This window comes from Pelophylax lessonae, assembly GCF_965119305.1.
Source record: "Pelophylax lessonae genome assembly, chromosome: 3".
NCBI classification, from domain to species: Eukaryota; Metazoa; Chordata; class Amphibia; order Anura; family Ranidae; genus Pelophylax; species Pelophylax lessonae.
In genome coordinates, this window is record NC_138770.1 from 197,772,848 (window position 1) to 197,793,204 (window position 20,357).

General features: G+C 44.4%; 1 protein-coding gene across 1 annotated transcript in view; it reads right to left on the reverse strand.

Annotated features, from left to right (window-relative positions):
* The window catches only part of NGEF (neuronal guanine nucleotide exchange factor), a 268,456-nt gene extending 248,519 nt beyond the window's left edge, over positions 1-19,937 (reverse strand). The window contains exon 1 of the mRNA XM_082251276.1: positions 19,779-19,937. The gene's annotated coding sequence lies outside the window, so the exon portion shown is untranslated. The remainder of the gene's footprint in view (positions 1-19,778) is intronic.
* Between the last annotated feature and the right edge of the window lie 420 nt (positions 19,938-20,357).

The following is a 20,357-nucleotide window of genomic DNA, read 5'->3' on the forward strand; positions in this document are numbered from 1 at the left end:
TGTCTGCACGCTCTGCCCATTGACCCCGAGCGTGACTCGGGGATACCGCTAATAGCAGAAAATTCCTACCCCGAGTCACGCTCGGGTTTACCGCTAAGGCGGTTAAAGGATGAGTCATAAAAGTAGAGATCTCTAATTAAGGCATTAAAGCAGCCTTTCTCAGCCAGGGTTCCTCTAGAGGTTAAGCAACAATCAATTTCTGACTCTCAGATAGGCTACTTTATAAGCATTTATCCAATTGACCACCAGTGGCGGCTGGTGCTCAAAATTTTTTGGGGGGGGGGGGGGCGCAAAAAGAAAAATGTAATAGGTATTGCTTCGCGTCAAAAAACGCAGTAAATTGCGTGACTTTGAAGTCATGGTACAGGCATGGCACAGGTGATGGTATAGGCATGGCATAGGTGATGGTACAGGCATGGCACAGGTGATGGTACAGGCATGGCACAGGTGATGGTACAGGCATGGCACAGGTGATGGTACATGCATGGCACAGATATGGTATAGGCATGTCACAGGTCATGGTACAGGAGATGGTATATGCCCCCTTTCAATGCAGTGACCAGCGTACATGCCCCTTTTTAATGCAGAGACCAGTGTACATGCCCCCTTCAATGCAGAGTTCAGCGTGCGTGCCCCCTTCAATGCAATGAACATTGTGCTGTGCCCCCTTCAATGCAATGAACACTGTGCTATGCCCCCTTCAATGCAATAAACACTGTGCTGTGCCCCCACAATGCAGAGTTCAGCGTGCATGCCCCCTTCAATGCAACTGTGCTGTGCCCCCTTCAATGCAATGAACAATGTGCTGTGCCCCCTTCAATGCAATAAACACTGTGCTGTGCCCCCTTCAATGCAATAAACACTGTTCTGTGCCCCCTTCAATGCAATGAACACTTTGCTATGCCCCCTTCAAAGCAATGAACACTGTGCTGTGCCCCAAGAATGCAGAGTTCAGCGTGCATGCCCCCTTCAATGCAATAAACACTGTGCTGTGCCCCCTTCAATGCAATAAACACTGTGCCCCCTTCAATGCAATGAACTCTGTGCTGTGCCCCAACAATGCAGAGTTCAGCGTGCATGCCCCCTTCAATGCAACTGTGATGTGCCCCCTTCAATGCAATGAACACTGTGCTGTGCCCCCACAATGCAGAGTTCAGCGTGCATGCCCCCTTCAATGCAACTGTGCTGTGCCCCCTTCAATGCAATAAACACTGTGCAGAGTTCAGCGTGCGAGCCCCTTTCAATGCAGAGCGCCACAGCATTGTCCCCCAATGATTGCAGAGCGCCACAGCATTGTACCCCAATGATTGCAGAGCGCCACAGTATTGTACCCCAATGATTGCAGAGTGCCCACAGCATTGTCCCCAATCACTGCAGAGCGCCACAGCATTGTCCCCCAATGATTGCAGAGTGCCACAGCATTGTACCCCAATGATTGCAGAGTGGCCACAGCATTGTCCCCCAATGATTGCAGAGCGCCACAGCATTGTCCCCCAATGATTGCAGAGTGCCACAGCATTGTCCCCCAATGATTGCAGAGCGCCACAGCATTGTCCCCCAATTATTGCAGGGCGCCACAGCATTGTCCCCCAATGATTGCAGAGTGCCACAGTATTGTCCCCCAATAATTGCAGAGCGCTACAGCATTGTCCCCCAATGATTGCAGAGTGCCACAGCATTGTCCCCCAATGATTGCAGAGCGCCACAGCATTGTCCCCCAATTATTGCAGAGTGCCAGCATTGTCCCCCAATGATTGCAGAGCGCCACAGCATTGTCCCCCAATGATTGCAGAGTGCCACAGCATTGTACCCCAATGATTGCAGAGTGGCCACAGTATTGTCCCCCAATGATTGCAGAGCGCCACAGCATTGTCCCCCAATGATTGCAGAGCGCCATAGCATTGTCCCCCAATGATTGCAGAGCGCCACAGCATTGTACCCCAATGATTGCAGAGCGCCACAGCATTGTCCCCCAATGATTGCAGAGTGCCAGCATTGTCCCCCAATGATTGCAGAGCGCCACAGCTTTGTCCCCCAATTATTGCAGAGTGCCAGCATTGTCCCCCAATGATTGCAGAGTGCCAGCATTGTCCCCCAATGATTGCAGAGCGCCAGCTTTGTCCCCCAATGATTGCAGAGTGCCAGCATTGTCCCCCAATGATTGCAGAGTGCCAGCATTGTACCTCAATCGATGCAGAGACCAGCGTGCGTGCTCCCTTCAAACTTACCTGGCGGCGGGGCGGCTCAGCTTCTTCCTCTTCTGCGGCGGGTCCTTCTCCCTCGTCTCGGCGGCGGGAACCGGCGGGCGGCCTGCTCCCTTTAAACTTACCGGGGCGGCTCAGCTTCTTCCTCCTCTTCTGCGGCAGGTTCTTTCCCCCACGTCTCGGCGGCGGGAACCGGCGGGCGGCCTCTCCTTTTCTCTGAGCGGCGGTGACGGTGAGTGACTGACGCACGCACCGGCACCGCCCCCATTGCGACGTCAGCGATATCCTGGATGATGATTGGTCCAGGCTGTAGACTGGACTAATCACAGCCAGGGTATCAGAAAGTGGGGGTGTCCAATCGCAAAGACTTGCGCCCAGGATACCCCCCTACCCCCCAGAAGGCAGCCAATCGGCGCCTCTTCTGGGACGTAACCCCACCCCCCCCCCCCCCTAGCCACCAGTTCCTTCAGGCGAGGCCGGCGAACCCAATTTTTTTTTTTGTTCGTTTTGTTTTTTTTTTTTCTTTTTTTTTTAGGGGTAGGGGGGCGGCGCCCTGGCGCCCCCTATGCACGGGCCGCCACTGTTGACCACCCATTTACTGTAAGGGACATTCTTTCCACTGATTACCATTGTAAGAAGCATTTTTCACTATCAGTGTAATGGATCCCTTCTCCCATTGACCATCGGTTTAAGGGGACTCTTCTTTCATTGACCATCAATAAAAGGGGGTTCTTCTGCTGACCACCAATGTAAGCAGGCACTACACTTACCATTGATGTAAGGGGGCATATCACTGACCATGACCACCAATGTAAGCAAGCACTATGTAAGGGGGCATATCACTGACTACCAGTGTAAGAAGACATTGGTACACAGGATATCAGTGTAAGGGGGCATTTCTCCAGTGACAACCATGTTAGGAAATACTGCAGTTTTTCCTGTTTTTGTTTCTTTTCTGCCCATTCATAATTATTTGTTTCATTTCATTATTACTGAAAACAATTCTGTCATATAGATTGAAAACTCTAACAAGCAGGGCCCTCTGATTGCTCCTGTATTGAATTGTATTGTAACTGTACTGTCTTCCCTCACGTTGTAAAGCGCTGTGCAAACTGTTGGTGCTTTATAAATTCTGTATACTAATAATAATAATAATAATAATAATATAGAGCAGCTCGACTAAGCTTAGCATACCACATTCCTTATTTTTTTATTCACTCTTATATCTCAACTTACCGTTAATGCTAATGTACCCTGAGCTTTAATTATTGCAAAGCTTCTCTGATAACCAATGGTTGTTTGAAAGGTTCCTCCATGTTTAAAATGTTAAGAAGGGACACATTAGAGGGTGAAGTAAAGAAGTATTTTTTATTACGCCCTCCAGATTGTCCCAACTGATGGAAATTATTTAAAATGTCTGCACCCATCATTATTATCAAATCAACCCGCACACTGACTGATTGACCACAATATGTTATTTTACAAAGCAAATTATTTATAGCCTTTTATAGAACTCTTTCTTATGACTTCTTGACAGCTTACAATATGAAATTGAAATGTTCTCACCAGAAAAAATGTAACATTATAGATATGCATCTAGAATCCATATTAAAAAAAAAAAAACAATTGCAGAAATAAATAGGAATACCAAGGGCAGGTTGATCATATTTGCTACATAGTAAGAGCAGAAAACAATAGCAATAGGTAGATTAACTATGATAAATTGTTCACTCTGCAGTTGGAAAGTATACCAACATAAATCATAGATGGCTACTATTTTTTTTTTCTAGGTATTTATATGCTTTACAAATTACAAGCTATTCTATCGCATATCTGTGCACAAATGATATAGCTCCTCAGTGGATGAACTACACATACATGATAGGCAGTCCTATTTGAACCAATCAAGCATAAGGTTCTTTCAGTAAATTCAGTGCAACCTACCACCAACAGTTTCTTTTAAGACCATGAAACAATTAAAGGTAAGATGCCTTGATCAGTCCTCTTTTTTTGGATTGAATACTTCTTAAAAATGCTATGTTTATGGCCAGCATTGGAGTGTTTACATTGACGTAAAGACTCCACACCTAAAGTAAAAAATATCTAGTTCTATTCATAACAGAGAAGTAGTGGTGTGGACTAGTCATAGACTGGGTCATGGGAGTGTTTTCTCTTGTGATTAAAGTAGAGGCTTATAATATGTGAGTCATGCATCTTTACGTGTATTTATTCTAAATGGGTTCAGGCAAACTAGGTTAAGGGCACAGTCTTAACTGCTTCAATACTGGGCACTTTCACCCCCTTCCTGCCCACTGTGCCCAGGCCAATTTTCAGCTTCCAGTGCTGTCACACTCTGAATGACAATTGTGCAGTCATGCAACACTGTACCCAAATTACATTTTTATCATGTTTTTCACACAAATAGAGCTTTCTTTTGGTGATATTTAATCACTGCTGGGTTTTTAAATTTTTTGCTAAAAAAAAACTAAAAAGACCAAAAACCTAAAAAAAAAAATGTTTTCCTTAGTTTCTGTCAAAAATATTGTAAATAAATTTTCTCCTTCACTGATGTGCGCTGATAAGGCTGCACTGATGGGCACTGGTAGGCTGCACTGATGGGCACTGGTAGGCGGCACTGACGAAACAGCACTGATGAGGTGACACAAATTTCAAGTCTGGAGCTACTAGCCAGGCCTTAGGAGTGACTCGCCACCAGTTGCCCCATCCAACCCCTACCCTGCACCGCCCTGCCCCTAATTCCACCCCTAAACACGCCCTTATAAATTATCTCATAAAAATTACACTGTTAAAGGCTTAATGCAAAATTAAGTTACAAAAATAAATATGAAAAAACAACAACTTTATCAGTGCCCATCAGTGCCCATTAGTGCAGCATATCAGTGCACATCAGTGCAGCATATCAGTGCACATCAGTGCAGTTTCATCAGTGCCCATCAGAGCAGTCTCATCAGTGCCCATCAGTGCAGCATATCAATGCAGTCCCATTAGTGTCCATCAGTGCAGTATATCAGTGCCCATCAGTGCAGCATATCAGGGCTGCCTCATCAGTGCAGTCTCATCAGTGCCCATCAATACAACCTCTTCAGTGACCATCAGTGAAGCCTCATCAGTGCCCATCAATGCAGCCCATCAGTGCCTATTAGGGTCCATCAGTGAGGCCTCATCAGTGTCCATCAGTGCAGCCTCAACAGTGCCGCAAATCAGTGCTCATCAGTGCAGCCTACCAGTGCCCATCAATGTACCCTACCAGTGCCCATCAATGCAGCCTATTAGTGCCCATCAATGCAGCCTTCCAGTGCCCTTTAGCATAGCCTATCAGTGTCCATCAATGTAGTCATAGAAAGGGAGAGGAGAGAAATAGGAGCGCCGCTGGATCACACAGATCAAACAGAGAGAGATCTCTGCTGTCAAACAAAGTCCTGCCTCCTGGACCACCTCCTATGATAGAGGTCACACTACAGCATAGGATCCGGTCCAGGAGGCGGGACTTTGTCTGACAGTCGGAGATCTGTGTGATCCACCAGGCTCCCTCTTCCTCTACTCTCTGTGTGATCTGGTGGCGCTCTTCTTCATCTCCTCTCCTGTCTCCCATTTAACCCCGCCTGCCAGCGCCCGCCATCGCCATCTTCTCCCCTTATATGGCTGATCACTCGCCCGCAATTAATTTCCACCCGCCAAATGCAAGCAAGCGAGCAGAGATTTTAAAAGCTGGTGTAATCTATATATATATTCATATATTCAAATATATATTCATATATATATATATTCACATATATATATATATATATATATATATATATATATATATATATATATATATATATATATACATATACATATACATATATATATATATATATATATATATATATATATATATATATATATATATATATACAGTATAGAGAGAGATAGCTGGCCAGTCAATTTATGTAGATTTCCCTGGCTTATGTCATGTGTCAAGAAGAGCTAGCACAATGTATGTACAAGGTGCAAGAGCGTCCCTAAGCAAGCCATAGATGGTTAGAATTTTGACCGGTTCAGCAGGAATCAGCCAAGATTGGATACATGTATGGGTAGGCTGATTGTACCCACGTTGATTCATCGATCCACTTGGGTATAACAAGCATGTCAGATTTCTAGCATGCTATTATTGCTAACGGCTATAGCTGCTAGCATAAATCATTGAATTCTCCAGGCAGGAACGGCTCCCTGAGCCCCCCCTCTCCACCGAAGTGGTGTTGTTGGTGGAATGGAATGATTTCCTTTCCTGCAACCACAGGTTTGAAAATCACATAATCTATGGCCTGCTGTATTTATCTAGAAATTACTCTTTGGAATTATTGCTCATAAGCTGATCTTTGGACTGCTATTGTATGCATATGGGTCCCTTTAGACTAATAATGCCCAGTGACACTATTAGGGACACATCAAAGCCATATTATTATGTCCTAAAAAGACAGTAGATTCACAATACCAAATCCCTTGCCACAAACCTATCCTTGAATCACAGCAGTGTTCAATCGCAATACAAAGAATGGAGTCCCATGAGCACACCATAATACCAGTATAAACATCAGGGTATTTATTCACCACCAAGCAATGTAACCTTTCGGACCTGCTAAGGACCCCTTCCTCAGGCACCAAACATTGGGCTGTTTGGTGGCAGATAAAAGTCCTTTATAGTGTGCTGGTGAGACTTCTCGCTTTGAATTATGTTTGTGATGATGCCATCCGTCATTTCACTTAACCCTCCTCTTATGTTAGAATTCCGTTACTATCCATGATGTTTAGGGTCGGTTTTGACCCGTGTTTTAAATCAGCCATAAAATACCCTCTGAATAGTTATTTATCATCAAATTTGTTTCTTACCTCTTGGTTACCTTGTTAGGCTTCTTTATCCTTGAAAAGATTGGTTTTAATATTTTTGGTGTGACCCCCTAGACCTTTCTTTTGATAGCATACCTCTCATTGTCAAATTTAAAAAATGGTAAAATAAAGTTAGCAACTCTGAAATGAATTTGGCCTATGTTTCTTCACTTTATTTAGAGAAGCAGACAAGCAGGAAAAGAGATAGGCCCCTCCCTAACTACAGCTCACAGGGTTGAGAGGGGATTGGCTGTCACTGTTACGAAGCAGAGAGAGTGTTTATGATTTCAGTTTTGGCACTTATTAGTGTCCTAAAATCCTATATTATAACTGGGTCAGAATTGACCCTAACACCATGAACGTCTTAATTTTCACCACAGTATTTTATAATTTAGTGAAAAGGATTATTTTTCTATTACATTGTTTAAATAGAGGTTCCTGACAAAGTAGAAAAATCTTGATGCAATAAACAAATTTATGTGATACTTATAGACATTCAAAACCTGAAAACGGGTCAGTTTTGACCCTAACACAAGAGGAGGGTTAAGTTCTCTGAATTATTTTATGGATTTATGGATTTTCAATCACATTACAAGTGGAAACTTTCAGTTTTCATCATTGAGCTACTTAGGTAAAGACTGCTTGAAAAAAAAAAAAAAAAAGCAGAAATTTGGATAGATTTTTTTTTGGGGTGTATTTAGATTGGTTTGATTTTTTGAGGTTTTCCATATAGTGTTGCTTTTTTGTGAGAATAATGAATGATAACAAAGTTAATCAGAGACCATTTTTGGCAGAATACCAGGTTAGAAGGAGCTTTCATATCCTTTAGGAACCGTTTAAAGACAATGACCCCCCTTAAACCCCTGTAACTTTGCCTTCCCTATGCACTTGACAAAATTAAAACAGAAATGAAATCTCTTTTTTGCACTGATACTTTCACAGCAGTGATCAATTATGTTAAACTGGCATAGCACTTCAGGCTGGTTTTGCAGCGTCCCACTCAGGACACGTGGGAACTGCAAATGTATTACTTCTTTGTTATTGCTGTATTTTACATGTGCATTGCAACACCTGTTTAATCCCTGTTCATAGGCTGGTCAAGTGTGCTTCATACTTCCCACCACAAGATGGGGATAGCACCACTTTGGGATATCTATCCCAGCTCAGGTTTATCTGTGGTCAGTGTTCAGTTCAGGAAGTGAGTGTACAGGGAGAAAAGCACCATGTAGAAGGTTAGTGAAGGTCAGTCCAGAGAAGGGACAAATTGGAACTGCTCAAATCAAAGGGTAAAAGCCACCAAACGGCAGCAAGACCTTTGAGAATAAAGGTGAAGGATTTCCTTAGCCACTGGCAATCTCACCAATTTCACTGGATTCTAAAGGGACCAGAACAGTAAGCATTATACTGAACCACAGCCTGAGACAAGACCTACCAAAACCTATTAACAGTGGATCAGCAGAATTCCTCTATTTACCCAGAGACTGTATTCTATATGGATGTTTGTACTGCAATCAAAACCAGTCACAGTAAAAGTTGTGAGTTGTATCCTACCACTGTCTACCTCATTCTTCACTATTGCTATTACAACTGGTTGTACCACCATTAACGGTACTGGCGTCACGACAAATACCATCAAGGGACCCAGCCACCACAAGCACTCTAAACACCCCTGTCATCACGGGCACCTCAACCACCATCTTGGCTGGCGTTTCCCTATCACAGAGCGTGCCCCGGAGGATTTCGTGCTGTCTTCCTCTTCACTGTGCGACCAGCCCAGGGAGGCTTTCTGCTAACCGTGAGTAAACCGATGAACTGTATTATTGGTGTCTATCATCGGCCCACCGTGCACCTCACGTGTCGCCCCTGCGGTTCTGGCTCGTCGCATAAAAATTTTGGCGTCACGAACAGGATATTAACCCCTGCGCCTTATCTAAAAGACTGTTGCATCAGAATAAGCCCCTTTGCTTTATTGAGAGACTGTTTACTTATTGCACACTGTGTGGGGCCACAGAACTGTTTAAACTGTTTCAAAGTCGCATGGAATTGTTTTCCCAGTTATCAGCATAAAAATCGCAGCATCCAAAGAGAGGAAATCAGACATTTGTGTGTCAACAAAACTGCTTGCTGTATTTGAATTGACTGTTTCCATTCACTTAAAATGGCTGCCGGAGACCTTCTTGTTCAAAAATTTCTGCGCCATCACTGTGGATAAGTTAGTGACACTCCCTGAAGAGCGGGAAATTTTGGTGCCACCCATTTATGCAAAATTGTCCAGCCAGCTCGCCTTACCTTTGCTGTGTCAATCCTGGGAGGAGAGTGTGACAAGCGCACGCCCCAGAAGTCACGAGACTTTGCATGCAAGCAAAAGAGAAAATAATCGCATTGCTTGCCGTCCGAGCAGTAATCGCAACCTGTCATTTGCCTCTACTAACTATAAGGAGCACTAATAGCAGGAACGCTGCCAGAGACCCAAAATCAACTTTGCTGCAGCATTGTATTCAGCCGGCATTAAATTCTTAAAGGGCCATACACCCGCAAGACAGCGGTTGCCCATAGCAACACCGCACAAAAAGTGTCTAAAAACGCATTTGACTTACCTAACTATAATTCACCTGCTGTCACCATGTCTGTGCAGGAAGATGACGTGCAGCCTGACCTCAGCGGACCCCCTGCATCAGCCGCAGTAAGTCGCAGTGCAATACCAACCGCTGCAGCACCAAGCTTAATGCCTTTAACCATGCCTTATTATTTTGGGGCCCCCTGGTTCCCACGATATTCTGGAGAAATTCATACTTTAAGGGACTTTAAAGAAAAAATTCTTGCTGTGTTCAGATTGTACCCTGTATCCTCAGAGCAACAGATGGAGATTCTTCTTGCGCAATTGGAAGGAGCTGCGCTCAGAGAAGTGAAATCTTGGCCGAGCTCAGAGAGAAAGACCATGGAGCAGATTTTTGAACGTCTCTACACCACCTTTGAACCCAGGACCGTGTCAGAGGTCAAGATGAGGTTCTTCAGCAAGAAACAGCAATCTGGTGAGTCACTCAGAGACTTTGCATTATCTTTGCAGGAAGCCCTTAGAGCTGTAGTCCAAGTAGACCCCCGTGAGGCAGAGAATCAGGACAAAACCCTGAAAGAACAATTTATTGAAGGCGTCAATACAGACAATCTAAAGAGCCAACTAAGAATGTTAGCCGCCCAACATCCAGGAGCTACCTTCTTAGATTTTAAAGAATTAGCTATCAGCATACTGGGAAAAAGCCCACCAACAGAACCTGTTAGATCTGTTGAAGTGCCTGTATCACAGCTGGTTACCCCTGCAAAGTCTTTACCTATAGTCAGTCAGGCAACCCAAGCTCCAGTTCCTGATGCAGTTGCCGCCTTGACTGAGCAAGTCCATTTCCTGACTAAAAGTCTGGAGAAAGTCCACCAAAAGTTGGAACAATGGGAGAAACCATTAATGCTAGAGGATGAGAAACCTGTGTCCAGAAGACTCTTCCCCTCTAATTATGGAGAGACTTATTCCAGAAATTCTGGCGGACGCCCCCCTGACCGCACTAGTACCCCTAAGCGGCCAATCTGCACATACTGTCACAAACCAGGCCATACAGAAGCAACCTGCTGGCAGTTAAACAGGGAAACCCCCGAGGCCAAGGACCACCCCTCGAGAGTTAAACCAATAGGTCCAGAAGATCCCCACTGGATGCCAAGATACGTTGGATCCCGTCCTGAAGTGGCACTTCAAATAAATGGAGTTCCTTTTGTTGCCCTAGTTGACACCGGATCCCAAGTCACCACTATCCAACAAGCAGCCTTTGAAAAATACTGGGATCAAAATCAGCTTACCCAGCCTCCAGAATCCTGGCCGAGTCTCATAGCCAGTAACGGCAAACCCATACCAGTCCATGGTTATTGGGAACCTACCATCCAAGTAGGAGGAACTACACTACCTCGACAAGGCCTTATTGTGGTACGAGTCAGAGACAATAACCCTAACCCTCCAATAGTCCTAGGAATGAATGTCCTCAGAAACTGTTATGTTGAGATGCTAGAAGCCTTGCACCAGTTAGTGCCTACTGCCTCTCCTGATTCTAAGAAGGTGATCCAACAAACCATCCGTGTACTAAATGCACAACAGAGATTCACCAACGAAAAAGGAGAAATTTGCTGTGCCCGCATCCGGGATAAGCAACCTGTGATCCTCAAACCCAACACCGAAACTCTCTTGTGGTGCCGAGCTGTAGTCGGAATTCAAGGTCAAGACTATCAAGCCCTGGTAGAGCCTGTTGTTTTGGAAGACTATCCTCTAGTTAGAGCTGCAAGGAGCCTAGTAACCGTCTCTGAAGGTAAAGTGCCTATACGACTCCTAAACTTGAGTGATAGCAGTGTAACACTAACCAAACACCGTCCTATCGCACAGCTAATCCAAGTCACTTTTCAAGATGTCATCAGTGTGGCTACAGCTACCACAGAGAAAATTACCAAGAGACAGAACCCACAGGACCAAAATGTAAACACATCCTGGTGGAAAGAACTTCATGTGGGAGATGCTTCCACACCAGCAAACCAAATTGAGGGCGTACTAAAAATTGTGAAGGAGCTTCACCGTGCCTTCAGTAAGCATTCCACAGACTATGGAGAAGTGGATATCATCAAGCACTCCATCCCTACAGGTTCACACCCACCGATCAAGGAAAGATATCGGCCTATACCACCAACTATGTACCAATCAGTAAAGCAAATGATCCAAGAGATGAAGGACTCCAATGTCATTAGAGACAGCCATAGTCCATGGGCTGCACCTCTAGTCCTTGTCCGTAAAAAGGATGGTAACATCAGATTCTGTGTGGATTACAGAAAAATTAACCAAATCACCCACAAGGATGCTTACCCTTTACCACGCATAGAGGAATCTTTGACAGCTTTAGGATCTTCAGCCTACTTCTCTACCCTTGATTTAACCAGTGGATACTGGCAAGTACCAATGGCACCTGAAGATCGTGAGAAGACTGCATTTACAACCCCTATGGGCCTATTTGAGTTCAACTGCATGCCTTTTGGACTTTGCAATGCGCCCGGAACTTTTCAAAGATTAATGGAGCGTTGCTTAGGACACAAAAATTTCGAAACCGTCCTGTTGTACTTAGACGATGTCATCATCTACTCCAAATCTTATGAAGATCACTTGAAACATTTGGCCGAAGTTTTTCAAGTCCTCATTAAACATGGACTCAAAGTCAAACCATCTAAGTGCTATCTACTAAAGTCAGAAGTCAAATACTTAGGGCATATTGTAAGCTCTGAAGGTGTTAAACCGGATCCAGAGAAGATAGCCGCAGTCCGAAATTGGCCTACTCCTACTACAGTGAAAGAAGTGAGGAGTTTTCTCAGTTTCGCAGGATACTACAGACACTTTATTCCTCATTTTGCCCAAATTGCGGGGCCAATACTAGAACTTCTGAGAGGACATCCTAAGAGGTACCAAAAGTCTCCAATACCAGTTGAATGGAACACAGAAAGAGAAATTGCCTTCCAGCTCCTGAAGAAGAAGTTAACAGAACCACCAATCCTAGGCTATCCAGATTACCAGCAGCCATTTCATCTTTACACAGATGCTAGTAAGAAAGGTCTGGGAGCTGTCCTGTCGCAAGTACAAGAAGGAAAAGAAAGAGTAATTTCCTACGCTAGTAGATCTCTTAGAGGTACTGAAAGAAACGACCAAAACTATAGTTCCTTCAAATTGGAATTCCTCGCACTCGTGTGGGCTGTTACAGAAAAATTTAAAGATTACCTTGCCGCAACACCATTTGTGGCCTTCACAGATAATAACCCACTAGCACATCTTAATACCGCTAAGTTGGGAGCATTGGAACAAAGATGGGCCTCACGCCTAGCCAACTACGATTTCACCATAAAATACAGAACAGGAAAAGCAAATGAAAATGCGGATGCATTATCCCGTTTGCCTACCCAAGAAGACCCTACTACACAGGAAGATGTTTGGGAAGAGGTAGAAATGCCAGCTTTTTACAAAAATTTTGCCCAACAAGACATTATCACCATCAAAGGAAGAAAAGTCCTTAACCTTCAACAACAAGTGGATCCAAGATCCCAAGTGGACAAAGAAAGGTGGATCAAGCTGCAAAATGAAAGCAGAGTGTTGGGAGAACTGCAAGATTTCTTCACCAGCGGAAGAACCCCTGAGAGAATTCGCAGAAGAAATGCTGATCCAGAATTGTCAAAACTTTGGAGACACAGAAAACATCTCTTCCTACAGAAGGGCCTACTATTAAGAAGAACTTTAGACCCAATTACCTGGGATCGTCTATACCAAATCTTAATACCACGCCGAGATGCAAGGATCATTCTTGAGATGTATCATGATCAATCGGGACACTTTGGTGTGCAGAAGACAGAAGCTACCATCCGTAGAAGATTCTATTGGATTGGGATGAGAGGAGACATTGAAAAGTGGTGTCGAGAATGTTCCACCTGTGCTGTTGGAAGAAATGAAAAACATGACCAAAAAGCACCCTTACATCCCATTGTAAGCAGAACACCGCTAGAAATAGTTGCAATTGACCATGTGAAGCTGGAACCAAGTCGCTCAGGTTACACATACGCCATGACCATCATTGATCATTATACCAAATTTGTTGTAGCCGTACCTGTCAAGGACTTGACCGCTAAGACAACTGCAGATGCCTTCTGGAAACATTTCCTATTGCCATATGGATGCCCAGAAAGAATCCTTACAGATCAGGGATCTGCCTTTGAGTCGCAACTCTTCAAAGAACTGTGTACACTTCACAATTGTCAGAAAATCAGGACCACAGCCTACCACCCCCAAGGGAATGGACTTTGCGAGAAAATGAACCAAACTTTAATTGAGATGTTAAGAGCAGTACCGCCTGCTACAAGAAGTGATTGGCCTACTCTATTGCCTCAATTGATGTACACCTACAATAACACCATTCACTGTTCTACTGGGTATACACCTTACTATCTCATGTTTGGCCGACAAGGTAAACTACCTGCTGACCATACTTTGGGCGTACAAGTGCCTGATGCAATCAACCCTCTACCAAAGACTGATTGGGTGAGTGAGCACCAAAGACGTCTAATTGATGCACAAGAAATTGTTCAACATCGCATGGAACATGCTCATGAAAAGCAACAAAAAGATTATAACCAATCTGCCAAAGCAGAACCTCTCAAAATAGGTGACCATGTGTGGTTAAAAAACGACCATCGCACCAGCAAGTTAGATAGTAAATGGGAGAGAGAACCTTACACCATTACAGCTATTCTCAATCCAGAGACTCATACTTATGAGATCACCAAAGAAAACAAATCACGTGTAGTACATCGCAATCGCCTTAAGTTATGTCTCAAGGAAAGTACTCAAGAAGAAACTCTTCAAGAAGAAGCTGTCCAAGAGGAAACTCAATCCATAGAACCAGAGCCTACAAAATCATCTGATTCAGAGAATCCACTACAGTCTTTTGGAAAAGCATTATTAGACTCTGATCCTTTACAATGGTTCCTTACACCATGGCTCAATATCTTAGTGCCTGCCAAGACCAATACTACCACACTTCAACCAGAGGAGCTATCTCAAGAAGTATCTACTACAGCTCAAGAGACACCAAGTTCCCTTGAAACAAGGCCTGTAGAAACTCAGCCGCTACGAAGATCTGACAGGACTACAAGAGGACAACCACCTGTCCGTTTTAAGGATTTCCTGCACCAGCAGCCGAGAAGACAACTACCAGCCTTGCCATCTCATCGTTAAATGCATCCTTACATCGTCTGAAGTTCCAGAGTGAGAAGAAGGCTTACTTGTGATGATATGTTTATTTCCTTTAAAGGACTTTTTAAAAGGACTACTTACCTACTGTTTTGCAACATTCAAGCCTGCACCCGGAGATAGACTTTCACGTACCTGAGCCTCCGTGATATTCTTCTGTTGACATTTTCCTGTGCCCAGGGAACGGACTCATACCCTGTGAGCCTCCTGAGATGTTATTTTTGTTTCGTTTTCCTTTTTCCATCTCATCACGGACTATTCTGGTTTTGCCATACATCACCAGTCTTCAGAGGAAAAACTACACCCCTTTTTGACACATTTCGTTGTTGCCTGAGATATGTTTGCCTAACCCATTTTACTTACAGATACAAGAAGTACAAGAATGGGGTTATGTTGTTATTTCCTATGCATGCATGCTTTTCCCTTTCTCTTATATCTTACAGGAAGACACAACATCGAGTCAAAAGTGTGTCGAGGTCGACACACGTTTTACCATGGGGGTATGCAGCGTCCCACTCAGGACACGTGGGAACTGCAAATGTATTACTTCTTTGTTATTGCTGTATTTTACATGTGCATTGCAACACCTGTTTAATCCCTGTTCATAGGCTGGTCAAGTGTGCTTCATACTTCCCACCACAAGATGGGGATAGCACCACTTTGGGATATCTATCCCAGCTCAGGTTTATCTGTGGTCAGTGTTCAGTTCAGGAAGTGAGTGTACAGGGAGAAAAGCACCATGTAGAAGGTTAGTGAAGGTCAGTCCAGAGAAGGGACAAATTGGAACTGCTCAAATCAAAGGGTAAAAGCCACCAAACGGCAGCAAGACCTTTGAGAATAAAGGTGAAGGATTTCCTTAGCCACTGGCAATCTCACCAATTTCACTGGATTCTAAAGGGACCAGAACAGTAAGCATTATACTGAACCACAGCCTGAGACAAGACCTACCAAAACCTATTAACAGTGGATCAGCAGAATTCCTCTATTTACCCAGAGACTGTATTCTATCTGGATGTTTGTACTGCAATCAAAACCAGTCACAGTAAAAGTTGTGAGTTGTATCCTACCACTGTCTACCTCATTCTTCACTATTGCTATTACAACTGGTTGTACCACCATTAACGGTACTGGCGTCACGACAAATACCATCAAGGGACCCAGCCACCACAAGCACTCTAAACACCCCTGTCATCACGGGCACCTCAACCACCATCTTGGCTGGCGTTTCCCTATCACAGAGCGTGCCCCGGAGGATTTCGTGCTGTCTTCCTCTTCACTGTGCGACCAGCCCAGGGAGGCTTTCTGCTAACCGTGAGTAAACCGATGAACTGTATTATTGGTGTCTATCATCGGCCCACCGTGCACCTCACGTGTCGCCCCTGCGGTTCTGGCTCGTCGCAGTTTGTGTAAATTCACAGCACAGTTAGCCAGTGTAATGCTCAGTGTAATGCTCATCACAGTGTCACATTATGACACACACACACACACTATAGCCTAATGCTTTACAGCAGCCTTTACCACTCATGCGTGTCAAAAAAAAAAAAATTAGTTTTATTTGTAAAATCATTTTTAATTTCTCCAAACTATGTGGGTTTCAAAACCATCTACAAAACTAAATAAATCCTGACGAAGATCTAGGGAATCCCCAAAACCTGCACCGTTATTACTTTAAGCACACGTTCACATTGGTCCAATTTGACATGCGATTTGACATGTCAAATCGCATTTCAGATCGGATGCATCGCCGACTTTGTGGTGCCACACCAATTCCCAAAAGTAGTTTCTGTACTACTTTTGGTGAACGGTAGGGGGGGGGGGGGGGGGGGATTTCCGCAGACATCTGTGCAGGAACCCACACAGATGTCTGTGAAATTATCCCCCAAAGTCAGACTGAAATGCCGGCTTGAATTCAGTTAAACTCCAATGATTTCAAAACAGCCCCAGTGTTAACCTGGGCTAAAGCAATATTCAAACCCAAAAACAGCCATTTATTATACTGTAACTGCTTATAAAGTGTTAGCTGGAGTTCATCTTCAATTTATTTAGTGTATGTAAATCTGCTAGTGCTTCTAAAACTCCCCACCCCCCTGACTGACAATGCTACAGTTGAAAGGTGTCCCTGTGAGCCTTTATCCAGAGTGGGGGCACTCTAATACAGGAGGTGTGTTACTAGCCAGACCACCAGGTGAAAACAACGTGGAAAATGTCTAAAAAAAAGAAAACAAGCAAGTGGCAATATATTACATTTTTGATTTTGGGTATAATAAAGGGTGACCAGACGTCCCGGATTTGTCCCTGGATTGCAGGGGCGGCGCTAGGTGCAGGGCCGATCCTGGGCGGCTGCTGAGGTGGTGGGCAGTCTGCCCCAGGTGGCACACACTGACTGGGGGTTCACAGATCAGTGTCGCTGTGTCAGCTTTAATTTGAATCACTGGCGCCCGCTGTCACACACAGTCCCGTCTCCTTTGAGGGACAGCACAATTGTCCAATGCTGGGACATGTGCTGTCTATCATAGGTAGGAGCTGATCCAGGAGGCAGGACTTGTGTGATGGCGGACGCCGGTGATTAAATGAAATTAAATTAAAGCTGACACAGTGGGCGACACCAGCCTGTGATGACTTGGCCGGCCCTCTTCTCTCTGATCCCCTGCACTGGTAAGGCTGCATTGCTGGGCATTGGACAATAGGCACAGCTGGGCCCTGCATTCTTTATGTATTGCACTCCTGAGCCCTGAATTCTTTATGTAGCGCACTTCTGAGCCCTGCATTCTCTATGTAGCGCACTCTTGAGCCCTGCATTCTTTTTGTAGCGCACTCCTGAGCTCTGCATTCTTTATGTAGTGCACTCCTTAGCCTTGCATTCTTTATGCAGCGCACTCCTGAGCCCTGCATTCTTTATGTAATGCACTCCTGAGCCCTGCATTCTTTATGCAGCGCACTCCTGAGCCCTACTTTCTTTCTGTGGCACATTCCTGAGCCCTGCATTCTTTATGTAGCACACTCTTGAGCCCTGCATTTTTTATGTAGCACACTCCTGACCCCTGCATTCTTTTTGTAGTGAACTCCTGAGCCCTGCATTCTTTATGTAGCGCACTCCTGAGCCCTGCATTCTTTATGTAGTGCACTCCTGATCCCTGCATTATTTATGCAGTGCACTCCTGAGCCCTACATTCTTGATGCAGCACAATCCTGAGCCCTGCATTCTTTATGCAGCGCACTCCTGAGCCCTGCATTCTTTCTGTGGTGCATTCCTGAGCCATGCATTCTTTATGTAGCACAGTCCTGAGCCCTGCATTCTTTAGGTAGCACACTCTGAGCCCTGCATTCTTTATGTAGTGCACTCCTGAGCCCTACATGTTTTATGTAGTGCACTCCTGAGCCCTGCATTCTTTATGTAGCATGGTCCTGAGCCCTGCATTCTTAATGTAGCATGCTCCTGAGCCCTGCATTCTTTATGTAGCGCACTCCTGAGCCTTGCATGTTTTATGTAGCACACTCCTGAGCCCTGCATTCTTTATGTAGCATTCTCCTGAGCCCTGCATTATTAATGTAGCATGCTCCTGAGCCCTGCATTCTTTATGTAGTGCACTCCTGAGCCCTGCATTCTTTATGTAGTGCACTCCTGATACCTGCATTATTTATGCAGCGCACTCCTGAGCCCTACATTCTTTATGCAGCACAATCCTGAGCCCTGCATTCTTTATGCAGCGCACTCCTGGGCCCTGTGTTCTTTATGTAGCGCACTCCTAAGCCCTGCATTCTTTATGTAGCACACTCCTGAGCCCTGCATTCTTTATGTAGCCCACTCCTGAGCCCTGCATTCTTTATGTAGCACACTCCTGAGTGCTACTTACCCCTGCAATCTTTATGTAACACACTTCTGAACTCTGCACTGTGTTTTTTCTCTATCTTATCTTCATTACATTTGGTAGTCATATCTCAAAAAAATTCTAAGAAGTATCTTTTTTTTTATCTCATTGACGAAATGTGAGACATAACGTATATACCATACAATCATTCCATAAACACATACCACATACACTGCATATATCATTTAATGAAAATATGCTTATAAAATTGTTTACCATTTGTCAATAACAAAAGTCCCTGGATTTCATTTTAAAAATCTGGTCACCTTAAGGCCCGTACACACGTACCGATTGTCGGCCGTAAATATTCGGCCGACGACCGATCGGCCGATTGTAGGCTTGTTAATATGATGCTTCCGACAGCGCACTTTCGGCCGAAAAGAATCTGTCGTGTAGGCATTAAAATTTTTGTTGGCCAACACCAGAACGGCCGATTGTTCGCCAGTCAGTACAGAATTCGGCCGACAATCAGCAGATTTGCAAGACAGGGCATGCTCAGAAAAGAAAAAACACACGGAAAGTTAACCATCACATGACATCACTTCTGCAGTCGGCTGTTGTTGGCCGACAAAATTCGTGTGCAGTCTTTTGCAGTTTTCAACAGACACGACAGCCCTGGACAAAAGACGGCCGATCGTTCGGCCGACGATCGATACGTGTGTACGAGGCATTAGTCTAATACCGCTTTTAGTTAACCAATAGGGAGCATCACGTAAACTTCAAACTTTCTGCATTTAACATTGGTGAACAGAGTACATTACTCTACTACTAATTATAACATATACATAGGACACTGTCATTAATAATAATGATTTTTCATGTGATACTTTAATACATTGACGTCTTTTTCACCTGCCATTGTAAAATCACAGCTTTTTATGATCGCTTTGCCAGCAACTGATGATCACAGATCTCCAGTTCAGTTCTAGGGTTCAAGATCTTAAATCAGAGAGATTCAATGACATCAGTGGTGTCCTCATAGTGGACCATAGTATCCCCCAACAGTACCTTGCTCAGTGGATTCAGGTCAGCTGTAGCCACTAGTAATTCCTCCCTGTATTGTCACGTAGAGTCCTTGTGAGCGCGTGTGTCACTCTGTGTCCCCTTACACATACACCGCCGTCACTGTATGGTACCAAAGGTCTCCAGGTATTTGTGTTCAGTTGCTTTGTACTGGGGAATGCCAGGTTAAAGTGACAGTGCACCTGTAGAGAGTACAACCACTCCCAATTATATTATAATGGTATTACCACATTCCTTTGTGCTGTTTGCACAACCACACCTCATACTTGTACTAAGGAACGTCAGAACAAACAAACAATGCTCATAATGCTCATATGCATAGACAAACAGTCACCAAAACAAATGTCCATCTAACCGTATAAGCTAGCACTTAGGAACCTGTTAATCTATAGCTTACAGCTTATAAAGGCTCCTTGTACATCATACTGATGTATGAATGTGTAACCACTTAGCAATCGCCTGTCGCAGTTTTACTGCGGCAGGTCAGCCCTGTCCCCGCGAAACAACGTACCTGTATGTGCTTCGCAGGACTACTAGTGGGGGCGCACACACGCCCATTCGCCA